This window comes from Ovis aries, chromosome X, assembly GCF_016772045.2.
Source record: "Ovis aries strain OAR_USU_Benz2616 breed Rambouillet chromosome X, ARS-UI_Ramb_v3.0, whole genome shotgun sequence".
NCBI classification, from domain to species: Eukaryota; Metazoa; Chordata; class Mammalia; order Artiodactyla; family Bovidae; genus Ovis; species Ovis aries.
The window spans coordinates 7,205,277-7,221,559 of record NC_056080.1 but is presented as its reverse complement, the minus strand read 5'-3'; the positions used below and the strand labels follow the sequence as shown (position 1 = coordinate 7,221,559).

Genomic DNA, 16,283 nt, shown 5'->3' with positions numbered 1-16,283 from the left:
CTTCTCAACCTCATGACACTTCAGTTGGGATGTAAGTGAGAAGGAACCTGGCTCCGTCCCCACATTATTGCCAAGTGTATCATGGGACGTGGGTCCTTGCGACCTTGGGAGATTATTTTTTCTTAAAGATTTTAAACTGTAGACCATTTTAAGGTCTTTATTGAATTTGTTATTATATTGCTTCTGGCCCCCGAGGCATGTGGGATTGATCAAAGCCGCACCCCTTGCATTGGAAGGCCAAGTCTTAGCCACTGGACTGCCATGCAAGTCCTTGAAGGACTGTTTTAAACGGGCCTTGAGCACGAGAATGTGACGTCAGGTGGGGCTTAGGAAGCATCACTACAAACAAAGCTAGTGGAGGTGATGGAATTCCAGTTGAGCTATTTCAAATCCTGAAAGATGATGCTGTGAAAGTGCTGTATTCAATGTGCCAGCAAATTTGGAAAACTCAGCAGTGGCCGCAGGACTGGAAAAGGTCAGTGTTCATTCCAATCCCAAAGAAAGGCAATGCCAAAGAATGCTCAAACTACCGCACAATTGCACTCATCTCACATGCTAGTAAAGTAATGCTCAAAATTCTCCAAGCCAGGCTTCAGCAATATATGAACCATGAACTTCCTGATGTTCAAGCTGGTTTTAGAAAAGGCAGAGGAACCAGAGATCAAATTGCCAACATCCGCTGGATCATGGAAAAAGCAAGAGAGTTCCAGAAACACATCTATTTCTGCTTAATTGACTATGCCAAAGCCTTTGACTGTGTGGATCACAATAAACTGGAAAATTCTGAAAGAGATGGGCATACCAGACCACCTGACCTGCCTCTTGAGAAACCTGTATGCAGGTCAGGAAGCAACAGTTAGAACTGGACATGGAACAACAGACTGGTTCTAAATAGGAAAAGGAGTACGTCAAGGCTGTATATTGTCACCCTGCTTATTTAACTTATATGCAGAGTACATTATGAGAAACGCTGGGCTGGAAGAAACACAGGCTGGAATCAAGGTTGCTGGGAGAAATATCAATCACCTCAGATATGCAGATGACACCACCCTTATGGCAGAAATTGAAGAGGAACTAAAAAGCCTCTTGATGAAAGTGAAAGTAGAGAGTGAAAAAGTTGGCTTAAAGCTCAGCATTCGGAAAACGAAGATCATGGCATCCGGTCCCATCACTTCATGGGAAATAGATGGGGAAACAGTGGAAACAGTGTCAGACTTTATTTTTTTGGGCTCCAAAATCACTGCAGATGGTGACTGCAGCCATGAAATTAAAAGACGCTTACTCCTTGGAAGAAAAGTTATGACCAACCTAGATAACATATTCAAAAGCAGAGACATTACTTTGCCAACAAAGGTCCGTCTAGTCAAGGCTATGGTTTTTCGTGTGGTCATGTATGGATGTGAGAGTTGGACCGTGAAGAAGGCTGGGCGCCGAAGAACTGATGCTTTTGAACTGTGGTGTTAGGGAAGACTCTTGAGAGTCCCTTGGAATGCAAGGAGATCAAACCAGTCCATTCTAAAGATCAGTCTTGGGATTTCTTTGGAAGGAATGATGCTAAAGCTGAAACTCCAGTACTTTGGCCACCTGATGCGAAGAGTTGACTCACTGGAGAAGACTCTGTTGCTGGGAGGGATTGGAGGCAGGAGGAGAAGGGGACGACCGAGGATGAGATGGCTGGATGGCATCATGGACTCAATGGACATGAGTCTGAGTGAACTCCGGGAGTTGGTGATGGACAGGGAGGCCTGGCGTGCTGCGATTCATGGGGTCGCAGAGTCGGACATGACTGAGCGACTGGACTGGACTGAGCTGAGCTGAGCTGAGCCTAATAAATAATAGCACACCGTCCACTCACATGTTTGTTCCATCAGTTGCTTTTGCAAATGTCTTGGCAGGGTTATGGGATGAATGGTCCTGATTTTGATACTCAGGGTGCCGACCTGAGTAGATCAAATGCATGACAGTCAGCGGCCTTTTCTTCTTGGCATGTTCCCTCCAAGAACCTCCGCATGACATGTGTTCAACCAGGACTGGCTCTGTGCTTCCATGAGCAGGCCCACAGAGCTCAGATCACTCCTGTAGACACAAGACTGTCTCAGCAATGGTGAGAAGCTTCTGCTGGTCCGTTGAGTCCCTCTGGGCACAGGTTCCTTAAATCATCATGTTCAGAGCTCAGTGGGACACGGAAGAAGATGCTGTTTCCAGCCCTGGTTTCCATACAAGGAAAGGTTGCTGACAAGTGCAGGATGGTGAAACGGGATCCACGCCGGGCGTGTGTGGCCCAGTGTGCCCTCACTGAGCACACAAGCTTGTGCCCTCTTTGTGTTCATCTCCTTCTTAGAGAGTGCTCTGTACATCCAGTGTCTGGTAACAGGGAAGTTCCTCTTTGTAGCTGACCCGAGTCCCTCATGCTTTGAAGGCTTGTCTGTGCTCAGGTGCCTCAGTCATGTCTGGCTCTGTGACCCCGTGGACTCTAGCCCGCCAGGCCCTTCCATTCTCCAGGCCAGAACACTGCACTGGGTTGCCATTTCTTTCGCCAATATTTATTCATCTCTGGTTTATCCTCTGAGTTCCTCTCAGGTTCTGCACCTGGCTCTGATTCTCCCTCCTTGTGGCTTCCGTCCACCTCCTATGGCCCCTGACTGCAGGAGCCCACGAGGGCGGTTCTCTGGGGCTCCCAGCACGGGTCACAAAGCATGGAGACAGCCGAATTACCAGACTGGCATCCTGCAACCTCGGTCAGGCACGCTCAGTTCTGGTGCAAAGACTCATGAAAAGAAAAAACCCACTTCTTTTTATGTGGAAGAATTCAGTCTAGGGATTCAGCCACCAGAGGACTCTGTGGGTATAGATATAACTTTAGAAAAATTCCACATGCATTCACAGAGCGGGGCCTGACTGTTGCTGGAGAGAACCAGCCCTTTCAGATTCCCAGGATGTTGGGAAACGGGAAGTCCCTCGAGGCTGTCCCGGACAGCAGTTCTCAACCAGGGGAGATGGTGTTCCCACATCGCCCATCTGACCACATTGGGGGCCAGTTCGGTTGTTGTCCTGGTGGCATGGGGAGGTCCCAGCACATGGTGGGGACCAGGGACACTGTTCCCCACCCCTAAGGGCCCAGGACACCCCACATCGGATAGAAGCCCAGCCCCGGGCATCAGTGATGCTGAGAAAGCCTGTCTAATCATCTGTCTCTCTGTCTATCCATACATCCATCCAATCTATCTATCCATCCATCCGTCATATCTATCCATCCATCCATCCATCATATCTATCTAACATCTATCTATTTATCTGTCCATCCCTCATATCTATCCATCTATCCATCCACCATATCTAGCATCCATTCGTCATATCCATCCATCCATCCATCCATCCATCCATCCATCATATCTATCTAACATCTATCTATTTATCTGTCCATCCCTCATATCTATCCATCTATCCATCCACCATATCTAGCATCCATCCGTCATATCCATCCATCCATCCATCATATCTATCTAACATCTATCTATTTATCTGTCCATCCATCATATCTATCCATCCATCCATCCATCATATCTATCCAATATCTATCTATTGATCTGTCCATCCATCTATCTATTCATCCATCCATCATATCTATCTATCCATTCATCCATCTATCTATCCATCCATCCTTCATATCTATCCATCTATCCATCCATCCATCCATCATATCTATCTAACATCTATCTATCTGTCCATCCATCATATCTATTCATCCATCCATCCATCATATCTATCTATTCATCCATCCATCTATCCATCCATCCATCCTTCATATCTATCCATCCATCCATCCATCCATCCATCCATCATATCTACCCAACATCTATCTATTTATCTGTCCATCCATCATATCTATCCATCCATCCAATCTATCTATCCATCCATCCTTCATATCCATCCATCCATCCATCCATCCATCCCTCATATCTATCTAACATCTATCTATCCATCCATCCATCCATCATATTCATCCATCCATCCATTATATCTGTCTATCCATCCAACCATCTTATCTGTCTATTCATCCATCCATCTATCCATCCATCCATCCATCCATCATATCTACCCAACATCTATCTATTTATCTGTCCATCCATCTATCTATCCATCTATCCATCCACCATATCTGTCTATCATCCATCCATCATATCTATCCATCCATCCAATCTATCTATCCATCCATCCTTCATATCCATCCATCCATCCATCCATCCATCCCTCATATCTAACATCTATCTATCCATCCATCCATCCATCATATTCATCCATCCATCCATTATATCTGTCTATCCATCCAACCATCTTATCTGTCTATTCATCCATCCATCTATCCATCCATTCATCCATCAAATCTATCCATCCATCCATCCATCCATCATATCTATCTAACATCTATCTATTTATCTGTCCATCCATCATATCTCGAGGCTGTCCCGGACAGCAGTTCTCAACCAGGGGAGATGGTGTTCCCACATCACCCATCTGACCACGTTGGGGGCCAGTTCGGTTGTTGTCCTGGTGGCATGGGGAGGTCCTAGCACATGGTGGGGACCAGGGACACTGCTCCCCACCCCTAAGGGCCCAGGACACCCCACATCAGACAGAAGCCCAGCCCCGGGCATCAGTGATGCTGAGAAAGCCTGACCAGGCATGAGAAAGCCTGGCTAATCATCTGTCTCTCTGTCTATCCATACATCCATCCAATCTATCTATCCATCCATCCGTCATATCTATCCATCCATCCATCCATTATATCTATCTATCCATCCATCCGTCATATCTATCCATCCATCCATCCATTATATCTATGTATCCATCCATCCACCATATCTGTCTATCATCCATCCATCATATCTATCCATCCATCCATCCACCATATCTAGCATCCATCCATCATATCCATCCATCCATCCATCCATCCATCCATCCATCATATCTATCTAACATCTATCTATTTATCTGTCCATCCATCATATCTATCTATCCATCCATCCATCATATCTATCCACCCATCCATCCATCATATCTATCCAATATCTATCTGTTGATCTGTCCATCCATCTATCTATCCATCCATCCATCATATCTATCTATCCATTCATCCATCAAATCTATCCATCCATCCTTCCATCATATCATCTATCCATCCATCCATCCATCCATCCATCATATCTATAATCTATCTTTCCATCTAGCTGTGTATCCATCCATCCATCTATCTATCCATATACCTATTTGTTTATTCATTTATCTATTATCTGTTTATTATTATCCATCCACCCAACCATCAAGTCCATCCATCCATCATATCTATTATCTATCACCTATCTAATACCTATCTATCATCTATCTAATATCTATCTATCATCTATCTAATATCTATAATCTATCCACGCCTCTACCCATCTGTCCATCCATCCATCATCTCTCTCCACCCATCTGGCCATTCTTCCATCCAACTAACCATCAATCTTTTCGTCCATCTGCCCATCCAGATCATATTATAGATTAGGAACCAGGGGTCCAAACATGAGAGATGTGGTGTGTGGCCAAAGCAGCCCCTCTGAGAGGCCGCCCCGGGTCCGGGTGGGTGAGTGAGGACATGTGTGATGATGGGACTGTGGATGGGAACGAGACGGCGAGTCTGGCTCTAACCTTCGCTTTTCCTCCGCTGAAAGGCGTGTCACGCCTGCCGCACCGGGGGCCCTGGCCGTGCTCCTCCGCAGCCCAATGGAGCCGTTTGTGGTGGGGACGCCTGGGACCAGCGTTTCTCCTTGGAACCAGGACTCGGAGCTGAAAACCACTCAGATGTGGTAAAGATACATGCTGCCCCCCAAATGCTATGCTTTTTCCATTGTTTTAAAGCTTTGTTTTTAACTGGAGGAGCATTGCTTTACAATACTGTTAGTTTCTGCAATGCAAAAACGTGAACCAGCCACATGTACGCACGTCTCCGCCTGCTTGAGCGTCCCTCCCACCCTCCCCCCACGCCCCGCTCTGGGTCATCGCGGAGCCCCGAGCAGAGCCCCCCGGTGGCACAGCAGCTTCCCACTCGCCCTCTGCTCCACACTCGGTGGGGCATCTGTCCTTGCCACTTTCTCAGCTCCTCCCACCCGTTCCTTCCCCCAGATCCTGCTGCTGCTGCTAAATCACTTCAGTCGTGTCCGACTCTGTGCGACCCCATAGACGCCAGCCCACCAGGCTCCCCCGTCCCTGCGATTCTCCAGGCAGGCGTACTGGAGTGGGGTGCTATTTCCTTGTTTGACAATATCTCAAAGGAGGGAGTTTGCTGGCTTTGCCAGGGAAAGGAGATGAAAAATACGCTTTTAGGAAAATAGGGTGGAGAAATCATTGTTGTAACTTTTATATGAATATCAGTCAATTAATGGTCAACATGGATAACATCACTACATTTTATTAATATGATTAATGCCATATGCTACAGTAATCTATTATAATTACAGAATTATAATAGATAAATATAACAGATTACTTTGCCAACAAACGTCCATCTAGTCAAGGCTATGGTTTTCCAGTAGTCATGTATGGAATGTGAGAGTTGGACTGTAAAGAAAGCTGAGCACCGAAGAACTGATGTTTTTGAACTGTGGGGTTGGAGAAGACTCTTGACGGTCTCTTGGTCTGCAAGGAGATCCAACCAGTCCATCCTAAAGGAAATTAGTCCTGAATATTTATTAATGGAAGGGAAGGCCTGAGGCTGAAGCTGAAACTCCAATACTTTGGCCACCTGATGCAAAGAGCTGACTCACTTGAAAAGACCCTGATGCTGGGAAAGATTGAGGGCAGGAGGAGAAGGGGACGACAGAGGATGAGATGGTTGGATGGCATCATGGACTCAATGGGTATGAGTCTGAGTGAACTCCAGGAGTCGGTGATGGACAGGGAGCCTGGTGTGCTGCAGTCCATGGGGTCACAGAGTTAGACACGACTGAGCAACTGAACTGAACTGAACTGAACTGGTTATAAATTATATAATATTGACTCATTGGAAAAGACTCTGATGCTGGGAGGGATTGGGGGCAGGAGGAGGAGGGGACGACAGAGGATGAGATGGCTGGATGGCATCACGGACTCGATGGACGTGAGTCTGAGTGAACTCCGGGAGTTGGTGATGGACAGGGAGGCCTGGTGTGCTGCGGTTCATGGGGTCGCAGAGTCGGACACGACTGAGCGCCTGAGCTGAGCTGAATAGGTTACCGATTGTATCATGTATATAACTGTGTATAGTACTGTTAGTCACACAGTCGTGTCTGACTCTCTGTGACCCCGGGGACTCTAGCCCGCCCAGGCTCCGCCGTCCATGGGACTTTCCAGGCAAGGACACTGGAGAGTGGGTTGCTGCTCCCTTCTCCAGGGGATCTTCCCCACCCAGGGGTTGAATCCTGTCTCATGTATTGCAGGCACATTGCTCCCTGCTGAGCCACCGGGGAACCCCACAACTATATGTAGCATATAATTAATTAGGATCAATGTGTCCCCTGCACCGGCAGGTGGCTTCTTAACCCCTGGACCACCAGGGAACTCTGTCTCATTGCAGTTTGAAAAAAAAAACCAATCTAGGTGATTGTGATTTTCAAGTTCATAAAGACTGCATTGTTGCAACACAGGGTCCAACACCCACCGCATTTGCAGCTCTGTTCTTCCTGGAAATCAGTGCTGTTGAGGCATCTCTGGCTGGCACCCACGGGAAGATCTTTCTGGTTGCTTCCTGAGACAGCAAGCTGTCTGACTTTGGTGGCAGCTGGCTAGAGCCAAGCGTCCCATTCATTAGAAACACGCTGGGGCTTCGAGCCGGAGGCGGGGGGGCAGGAGTGAGCGGGGGTGACTGACCCCCTGGGGCTCAGAGGTTAGAAGTGCGCCCTCCCCCCTGCCCCCGCCAGTCTTTGCTCTATTTTAGGAATCCTTCGTTTTGCTTGACAACCTGGACGGCGGCGGGGTCTGTCCGCTACTGCAGGACGCCTGGCATCGCTCCACCGAAAACACTGCTAATTTGCTTATGTTCTTGCCTCCTGGGAAGGGGGTGTCGGGACACACACGGGTTTTCCGTGCCGCCCAAGTGGCCGCCAAGTGGTGGGGGGCGGCCTGCACCTGGTCCCAGGGACCCCGGCCAGGAGACAGGTCCAGCTGTCACTCACAGCGGCTTCTTTTCCCCTGAGTGGTACCCGCAACGCAGGCTGCCGGGCACCCAGCCGGACGTGCAGGGTTTGGTTACAATTCCTCACGTCAGGGGGCCGCTGCAAGCACAGGTGACAGGCTAAATAAGCACTGATTGCCCCTTTTGATTCCCATGGTGAGGCTGAAACAGGCTCGGCGTGTGTGTCCCTGTGTTGCCCCCGCTGTGTCCACGGGGGCAGGGTGGTCTCTCTGCAGATGACTTGTTTCAGATTGCATGCGTCCACAAAATACCCAGGACTCCTTTCTCCACTGGACCCGCGTGTCAGTTTTATTAAGAGCTTCTGACGAAATATGTAAACCTGTATGTTTGGATTCCTGGAATTCCCTCATGCATGTCTATATATGGGCTTTCCAGGCGGCTCAGTGGTAGAGAACCTGCCTGCCAACGCAGGAGACGTAAGAGGCACAGGTTTGATCCCTGGGTCGGGAAGATCCCCTGGAGGAGGGCACGGCAACCCACTCCAGTCTTCTTGCCTGGAGAATCCCACGGACAGAGGAGCCTGGCGGGCTACTGTCCACAGGGTCGTGAAGAGTCAGACACGGCTGAGCAAGCTGCTGCATGCAATGTCTATGCGTATCTCCAGACATCTATCGTATTTCTCTGTATTAACAATTTATCAGTCACATATCAGCTGTTGATCTAATGCCTGTCTTTGTTATCTACCTACGTATCCATGTACATACTTATGTATATGTGTGCATGCGTGCTAAGTTGCTCAGTCGTGTCCAACTCTTTGTGACCCTGTGGACTCTAGCTCACCAGGCTCCTCTGTCCATGGGATTTCTGAGGCAAGGGTACTGGAGTGGGCTGCCATGCCTTCTTCCAGGGGATCTTCCCGACCCAGGGATCAAACCCAGCGCCTCTTAACATCTCCTGCGTTGGCAGGCGTGCTCTTTACCACCAGCGCCGCCTGGGAAGCCCGCGTCCATCTGAGGCAGTGAGAGTCGGTCCGCTGTGTCCCACTCTTTGCGACCCCGTGGACTGTACCGTCCATGGGATTCTCCAGGCCAGAATGCTGGAGTGGGTAGCCTTTCCCTTCTCCAGGGGGACCTTTCCAACCCAGGGATCCAACCCAGGTCTCCCACATTGCAGGCGGATTCTTTACCAGCTGAGCCGCCTGGGAAGCCCATGCGTGCCTATATCTACCTGTTAATCATCTATTTCTTATCCGTCTCTCTATCACAGGCTGATCCATCCATCCGCCTAGTCCTTTCTTCCTCTCTGTCATCTGCATGTTATCTGTCTGTCTACATCTATCTCTGTGCCTATTAACACGCGTGTCTCAGTCATCTATCCACGCGTCCCCTGTCTACTGTCGCTCTCTGCCTCTGTATCTGCCTGTTACGTACCTGTCTGTCGCGTTCACTGACCCATCCGCCTGTCTCTCCCTCTCTCTGTACCTACCTACTACCTATCTGTGTATCATAGTCACTGACCCATCCGCCTGTCTCTCCCTCTCTCTGTACCTACCTACTACCTATCTGTCGTAGTCACTGACCCATCCACCTGTCTCCCTCTCTCTCTGCACCTACCTACTACCTGTCGCGTTCACTGACCCATCCGCCTGTCTCTCTCTCTCTCTGTACCTACCTACTGCCTATCTGTGTATCATAGTCACTGACCCATCCGCCTGCCTACCCTCCGTCAGTCTGTCCACACGTTACACTCTCTATCTATCACTTAGCTGCCAATTATTCATGTTTGTCTGTGTGTCTGTCTATCTACCCATCATCTTTCTGTCTCTCTGTCTAGTTACAGGCAAAGTAGAATCACTTGGTTCTTGCACTGAGTTGTTATGAACCAGCTTCTGGCACCGCAAACCTCTGGATAGCCTGAGGGAGGTGGAGCCTTTCAGGGTCCCTTTCTGCCCCAGGACTATGGTTCACATGGGTCTGGCCTTGTGCCAGGCAAGTCTCCCTTGGATGGGGGCGTGGGGAGCCCAGTTCACCCCTGGTGCTCCTCTCAGACGCCTGCTGGGGATGGATGGTGCAGAGAGCCCTGGGCTGTTTGGAGAAGTCACTGCTGGGGCCACTGTGCTCCCGGAGCGGCCGATTGGTACTTCCAGCAGGACCTGGGGCTGGAGACGCTGCTGCTAGGTCCCGTGGAGGCGCCTAGCTGGCTCTGATGACGTCCCAGTGGCGGATGTCCCATCTGCTCCATCCTCACTGGCCCCTGCACGCGGACGCCAGGAGCAGGTGTCCCTGCCCATCCAGGGAGGGGAGTTCCAGACTACCTCTCATCTGGGCAAGAGAGGGAGCAACCGGCCCCGCCGTGCGTGCGCTGGGCACCAGGCTTGCAAGAGGGGCTGGTCACATCTCCGTGCGTGCGGGGATGAGCTGTTTGGTAGTCCTAAGTACAGGGCGAGCTAACATTACAGACTTATTTGGGATTTAAGGCTTTAGTTAAATATGCCCCTCTAAAAAGTTTTCTGACTTTTTTTGATACGAGACTTTTGCTATCAGGGTATTTAATAAGGCCGGGCGAGGCGGCGCTGGGGAAGGAAGCTGTTGCCGTGTCAATTACACGGGGCTGAGCCTCTGCGCGCATCATTATTCTTGGATGTCTCTAATTTACATCTAAATGTACTGACTAATTTTGATCCAATCATGTCAAAAGTGATAGGCGCTGTGTGGGAGGAGATGACAGGAGCAGCAGCAGAAATTGCCACGGTGAGCACCCCTCAGGGCGATGATTTAATGCCCGAGTCAGCCAGGGCTGTCAGGAGAGCCGGCCACACTATGACACATCATGCCGCCGACGGGCCTGCACGGCCAGGCTGGTGGGGAGGTGGGGCGGCGGGGGAGGCTCGGGCCTTCACCCTGGTGTGGGGCCCCCGCCAGCCCCTGCTCCCTACCCCGAGCGCCTCCTCCCCCGGCCACCCAGGGCCCTGCGCGCCCCTCATTCCCCTGACACTCATTTCCTGGGGGTGGAAGTCAGGCTGCGAGCTCCCTCATTCCCTTGAGTGACGGCAGTGGGGCTGGCGGGCAGCTCCGAAGACGGTGAAGGCTCCCTGTCGTGCTCAGCGCCCCCCCCTCCACCAAACGTCATTCACATCCTTTCCCCACAAACTTCGTGGCAGGTGTTTGCAGGAAAGGGTGGCCTCGCTGCTCCCACCGAGGCCCACGTGTGTGTGTGAATCTGGGTGCGTCTGTGCATCTGGGCTGGCGCACCTGTGTGTGCATGGTGTGTGCATGGTGCGTCTGCATATATGAGTCTGTACGCGGCTCTCTGCACGCGTGCTTCTGTGTGCCTGTGTGTCCATGACAATGTGCACACCTCCCTCTGCGTGTGTCACCCATGTAGGCTTTGGCACGTGTGCGTCCGTGCCTGCCCGTGTCCGTGTGTACCAGTCTGCACAGGTCTGTGCGTGCACTTGTGTGTGCCTGTGGAGACCCATGGCTCTGTGCACGAGTGTCATCTGCGTCTGCGTGTCTGTGTGTGTTTGTGCAGTGCATGTGTGTGTCTCTTTCAAGTCTGCATCTCCCTGTGTGTGTGTGTGTCTGTGTGTGCCTGTGTGTCCATGCATCTTTGTGAATGTGCATGTGTGTGTATGTGTCTGTCTTTGCAAGTATGTGTGTGTGTCTGATTGTGTGCCTGTGTGTCTGCATATGTCTCCGTGTGTACATGACTGTGAGTGCCCATGTGTCTGCATATGTCTCTGTGTGTACATGACTGTGTGCCCATGTGTCTGCATACGTCTGTGTGTGTATATGACGGTGTGTCTGTGTATATATATCTGTGCGTGTACACAACTGTATGTCTGTGTGTGTATATGACTGTGTGTCTGCATGTGCCTGTGTGTGTACACGACTGTGTATGTGTGCCTGTGTGCATGTGTGTCTGTGTATGTATGTCTGTGTGTATGACTGTGTGTTTGTGTGTGTCTCTATTTGTAAATGACTGTGTGCCTGTGTGTATTTATCTGTGTGTGTATATGACTGTGTGTCTACGTGTGCCTGTGTGTATATATCTGTGAGCATATATGACTGTGTCTGCGTGTGCCTGTGTGTGTATATGAATGTGTGTATCTGCCTGTGTGTATGTGTCTCAGTCTTTGCACGTATGTCTGTGGTCTCTCCGTGTTTCTTTGTATATGACTGTGTGTCTGTGTGTGCCTGTGTATATGACTGTGTGTATATATCTGTGTGTGTATATGACTGTGTGTATATATCTGTGTGTATATATGACTGTGAGTGCCCATGTGTTTGGATATGCCCGTGTGTGTATATGTTTGTGTGTATATATGCCTGTGTGTGTATACGTCTGTGTGCCTATGTGTCTATGTATGTCTGTGTGTGTATATGACTGTGTGCCCATGTGTCTGTGTATGTCTCTGTGTGTATATGACAGTGTGTCTGTGTATGTATATCTGTGTGTGTACATGACTATATGTCTGTGTGTATATATGACTGTGAGTGCCCATGTGTTTGGATATGCCTGTGTGCGTATATGTCTGTGTGTGTATATGCCTGTGTGTGTATATGTCTGTGTGTGTACATGACTGTGTGCCCATGTGTCTGTATATGTCTCTGTGTATACATGACGGTGTGTCTGTATATATATATATATCTGTGTGTGTACATGACTGTATGTCTGTGTGTGTATATGACGATGTGTCTGCATGTGTCTGTGTGTGTACACGACTGTGTATGTGTGCCTGTGTGCATGTGTGTCTGTGTATGTGCGTGTGTATGTATGTGTCTGTGTTTCCATGTATGTCTGTGTGTATGACTGTGGGCCTGTGTGTATTTATCTGAGTGTGTATGACTGTGTGTCTGTGTGTGCGTATGACTGTGTGTCTGCATGTGCCTGTGTGTATATATCTGTGAGCATATATGACTGTGTCTGCGTGTGCCTGTGTGTGTATATGAATGTGTATATCTGCCTGTGTGTATGTGTCTCAGTCTTTGCACGTATGTCTGTGGTCTTTCCGTGTTTCTTTGTATATGACTGTGTGTCTGTGTGTGCCTGTGTGTGTATAAGACCGTGTCTGTGTGCCTGTGTCTGTGCGTGTGTATGTATGTGTCTCTGTGTTTGCATGTATGTCTGTGTGTGTGACTGCGTGTCTGTGTGTCTCTATTTGTCTATGACTGTGTATCTGCGTGTGCCTGTGTGCACGTGTGTGTATGACAGCAGGTGTCTGTACACGTGTGAGCCTGTGTGTGTCAGCTGCCCATCCTCAGGACCCCCTTCCCTGAAGGAAACTGCAGACCCCCTCTGCATACAGATGACAAACTCCCCTCACCCAGCTCAGCCCGGCCCCGGAGCCCTCTCCCCTCTTAGCTGGAGGGGATTTGCCTGTCAAAAGTGAGTGCCTGTGTGGCGGGAAATGTTTATTTTTGTACCTGCTCTCTTAATTCCTTTCCGGGAGGAGGAGATGAGTTACGGGGAGTGACACCCAGCGGTTTATGGCACTGGAGACTGCCGCCTGTCAGCGTGGCGGTCGGACGCCCATGCTGGGGCCACCCCAGACAGCTCCTGTGGTGGTTCACATATCCTCTGCACCCCATGAAACATGCCCATGGTTACTTACCATGAGCGGCCTGACAATTCCGCCATGGGCCAGGTGCTTTCAGGAGCAGCACTTGTTTGGGGTGCCATCGGCTTCTCCTCTGGGTTCATGGGGTGGTGGCAGGTGGGTGGGGATAGAGGAGGTCTCCTGGTCCTCACTGGTCACGTGTCTGTGCATGCTACGTCGCTTCAGTCACATCTGACTCTTTGCTGCCCCATGGACTGTAGCCCTCCAGGCTCCTCTGTCCGTGGGATTCTCCAGGCAAGAACAGTGGAGTGGGCTGCCATTCCCTTCTTCTGGGGATCTTCCCAACCCAGGGATTGAACCCACGTAGCCTACATTTGCAAGCGGATTCTTTACCACTAGCACCACCTAGGAAGCCCCATTGATCAGGATTATGGTTTTATTTTATTTTTGTAGTGCTATGTCTCAGAACTACATCTCAGGCATTTTCCTTACAAAAGTCCCACTTCCTCATTTATGACATCTGATGCTACAGAAGGTACAAACGGCCATTAGAAATACGTGGAAACAGTAAATAAAAAATGAGTGATAGAATAAAAATGATATTAAGTTGCAGGGTTATGTGGTGGGCAGCGGTGAAAATGCGAAACTGCTGTGGAAATGCCAAAGATGGACCAAAACATCACGCTGACCGCAAACGTTCTTCCGAGGGACCGTCTCCAGTGAGATGGAATCCGCTGTCCTCTTTCTGACAACACCCGAGTTCTGCTGTTCACGGCTCAAGCTCAGGAACGTTCACAGTTGGCAACAAATGCTACCGCAGACCATGAGGCAGCTCTGAGGACGCATCCCATATCCTGCCGCAGGGCTGCAGACGACGCCCCATCGCTTGCTTTGCTACGGCCCGCCCACAGGCAAAGAATGGTTCTATGTGGCCTGAAGCAGGTTTACTGAGAGAGAATTTACAGAGCTGGGCAGCCATCATGGCAGCCACCTTCTGCATCTCCAGGAGAAGTCTATACCCTTGAGCTGTCAGCTCCTGCCCTCCACAACCGCAGCCCTGAACAGTGCTGACCTGGTTCCTGTCTTTACTGCATTGTACGACCTGAATGTTTGATGCGCGTGCAGTCACCTAACATGGGGTTCACATCTTTCAACGGCTGATCGCAAATCTAAAGAAAAGCATTTTCCGATCCCTGAAAATCATGTGCAATTAAAAATTTAAGGTACAATTGTATGGGTGCACATTAATTTATGATCTATGAAAAGGTCAGCCAATCAGATTTACCATTCTTCCAGTAGTCATGGATGGATGTGAGAGTTGGAACAGGAAGAAGGCTGAGTGCTGAAGGATTGGTGCTTTTGAACTGTGGTGCTGTGGAGAGGCCCTTGGACTGCAAGGAGACCAATCAATCCTAAAGGAAATCAGCTCTGAATAGTCACTGGGAGGACTGATGCTAAAGATGAAGTTCCAACACATTGGCTGCCTGATTCGGAGAGCTGACTTCTTGGAAAAGAGCCTGATGCTGGGAGAGATTGAGGGCAGGAGAAGAGGGTGACAGAGGATGCGATGGTTGGACGGCATCACCAACTCAATGGACATGAGTTTGAACAAGGTCTGGGAGCTGGTGATGGACAGGGAGGCCTGGCGTGCTACAGTCCACGGGGTCACAAAAAGTCGGACCCAACTGAGCAGCTGAACAACGACATGACTGCTTCTGTGCTGCAATGTGCTGGTCGTGGGAACCCACATCGAAAGCCCACTTTGCAGAAGGAGAAGCCTGCCTTGCCCAGGCACTACAGTGACCACTTGAGTAGGGGCCCCTGTGCACCCCTCAGTAAGAGCACCTTGTGTCTCCACCAGCCAAGCGCTGCAGACTGGGGGCTCACACCATGCAAATCCACCCTCCCCGAGTCCTGACGACCAGACGTCTGAGGTCAGCGTGTCCGAGGGCTGAGCTCCGTGCAGAATCTCCAGGGGAGGGTCCTCCCTGCCTCTTCCGGCTTCTGGGGGCTCCAGGCGTCTGTCCCTGGGCTGGTGGCCGCCTCCCTCCCGTCTCGGCCTCCGTCTCCACGCTCCTCCCTAGCGTCTCCTCCTCCGTCTCCGCGTGGCTTCTCCGCCGCGTCTCCCCTCTTCCGTGTCTTATAAGGGCCTGTCACTGGGCTTAGGGCCGCCCCCATCCAGGAGGACCTCATCTCAGGCCCTTCACTTCAGCACACCTGCAAGGATCTTATTTCCGGACAAGGTCTTATCCAGAAGTTCTGGCGGTCACGATGTGTGTGGAGGGGACACCACTTACCAAGCAAGTGGTGCCTCTCGGAAAGTCAGTTTCTCCCTACATCAGGGGGATGCATGGGTTCCCCGCCTCCCCCCAGCCATCTGGGCCCCCTGCTGAACCCCGGCACACCACAGCTCTGACCGTGCTCACTCGCGGCCGCAACAGAAGGAATGGAAACCACCGCGAAAATGACAGCAAGGGCAGCAGCAGAGAAAACCAGCCCCGCATCAGCAGGGCGACGACGAGAGCCAGCACCCCCAGGAGCACGGCACAAACGGCGGCCACAGCAGCGCGGGGC

At 50.5% G+C, this 16,283-nt stretch overlaps 1 pseudogene; it reads left to right on the top strand.

The window, feature by feature from the left end:
• Positions 1-3,599: 3,599 nt before the first annotated feature.
• On the top strand, positions 3,600-15,664 carry LOC132658761 (uncharacterized; annotated as a pseudogene).
• The last annotated feature ends 619 nt before the right edge of the window (positions 15,665-16,283 follow it).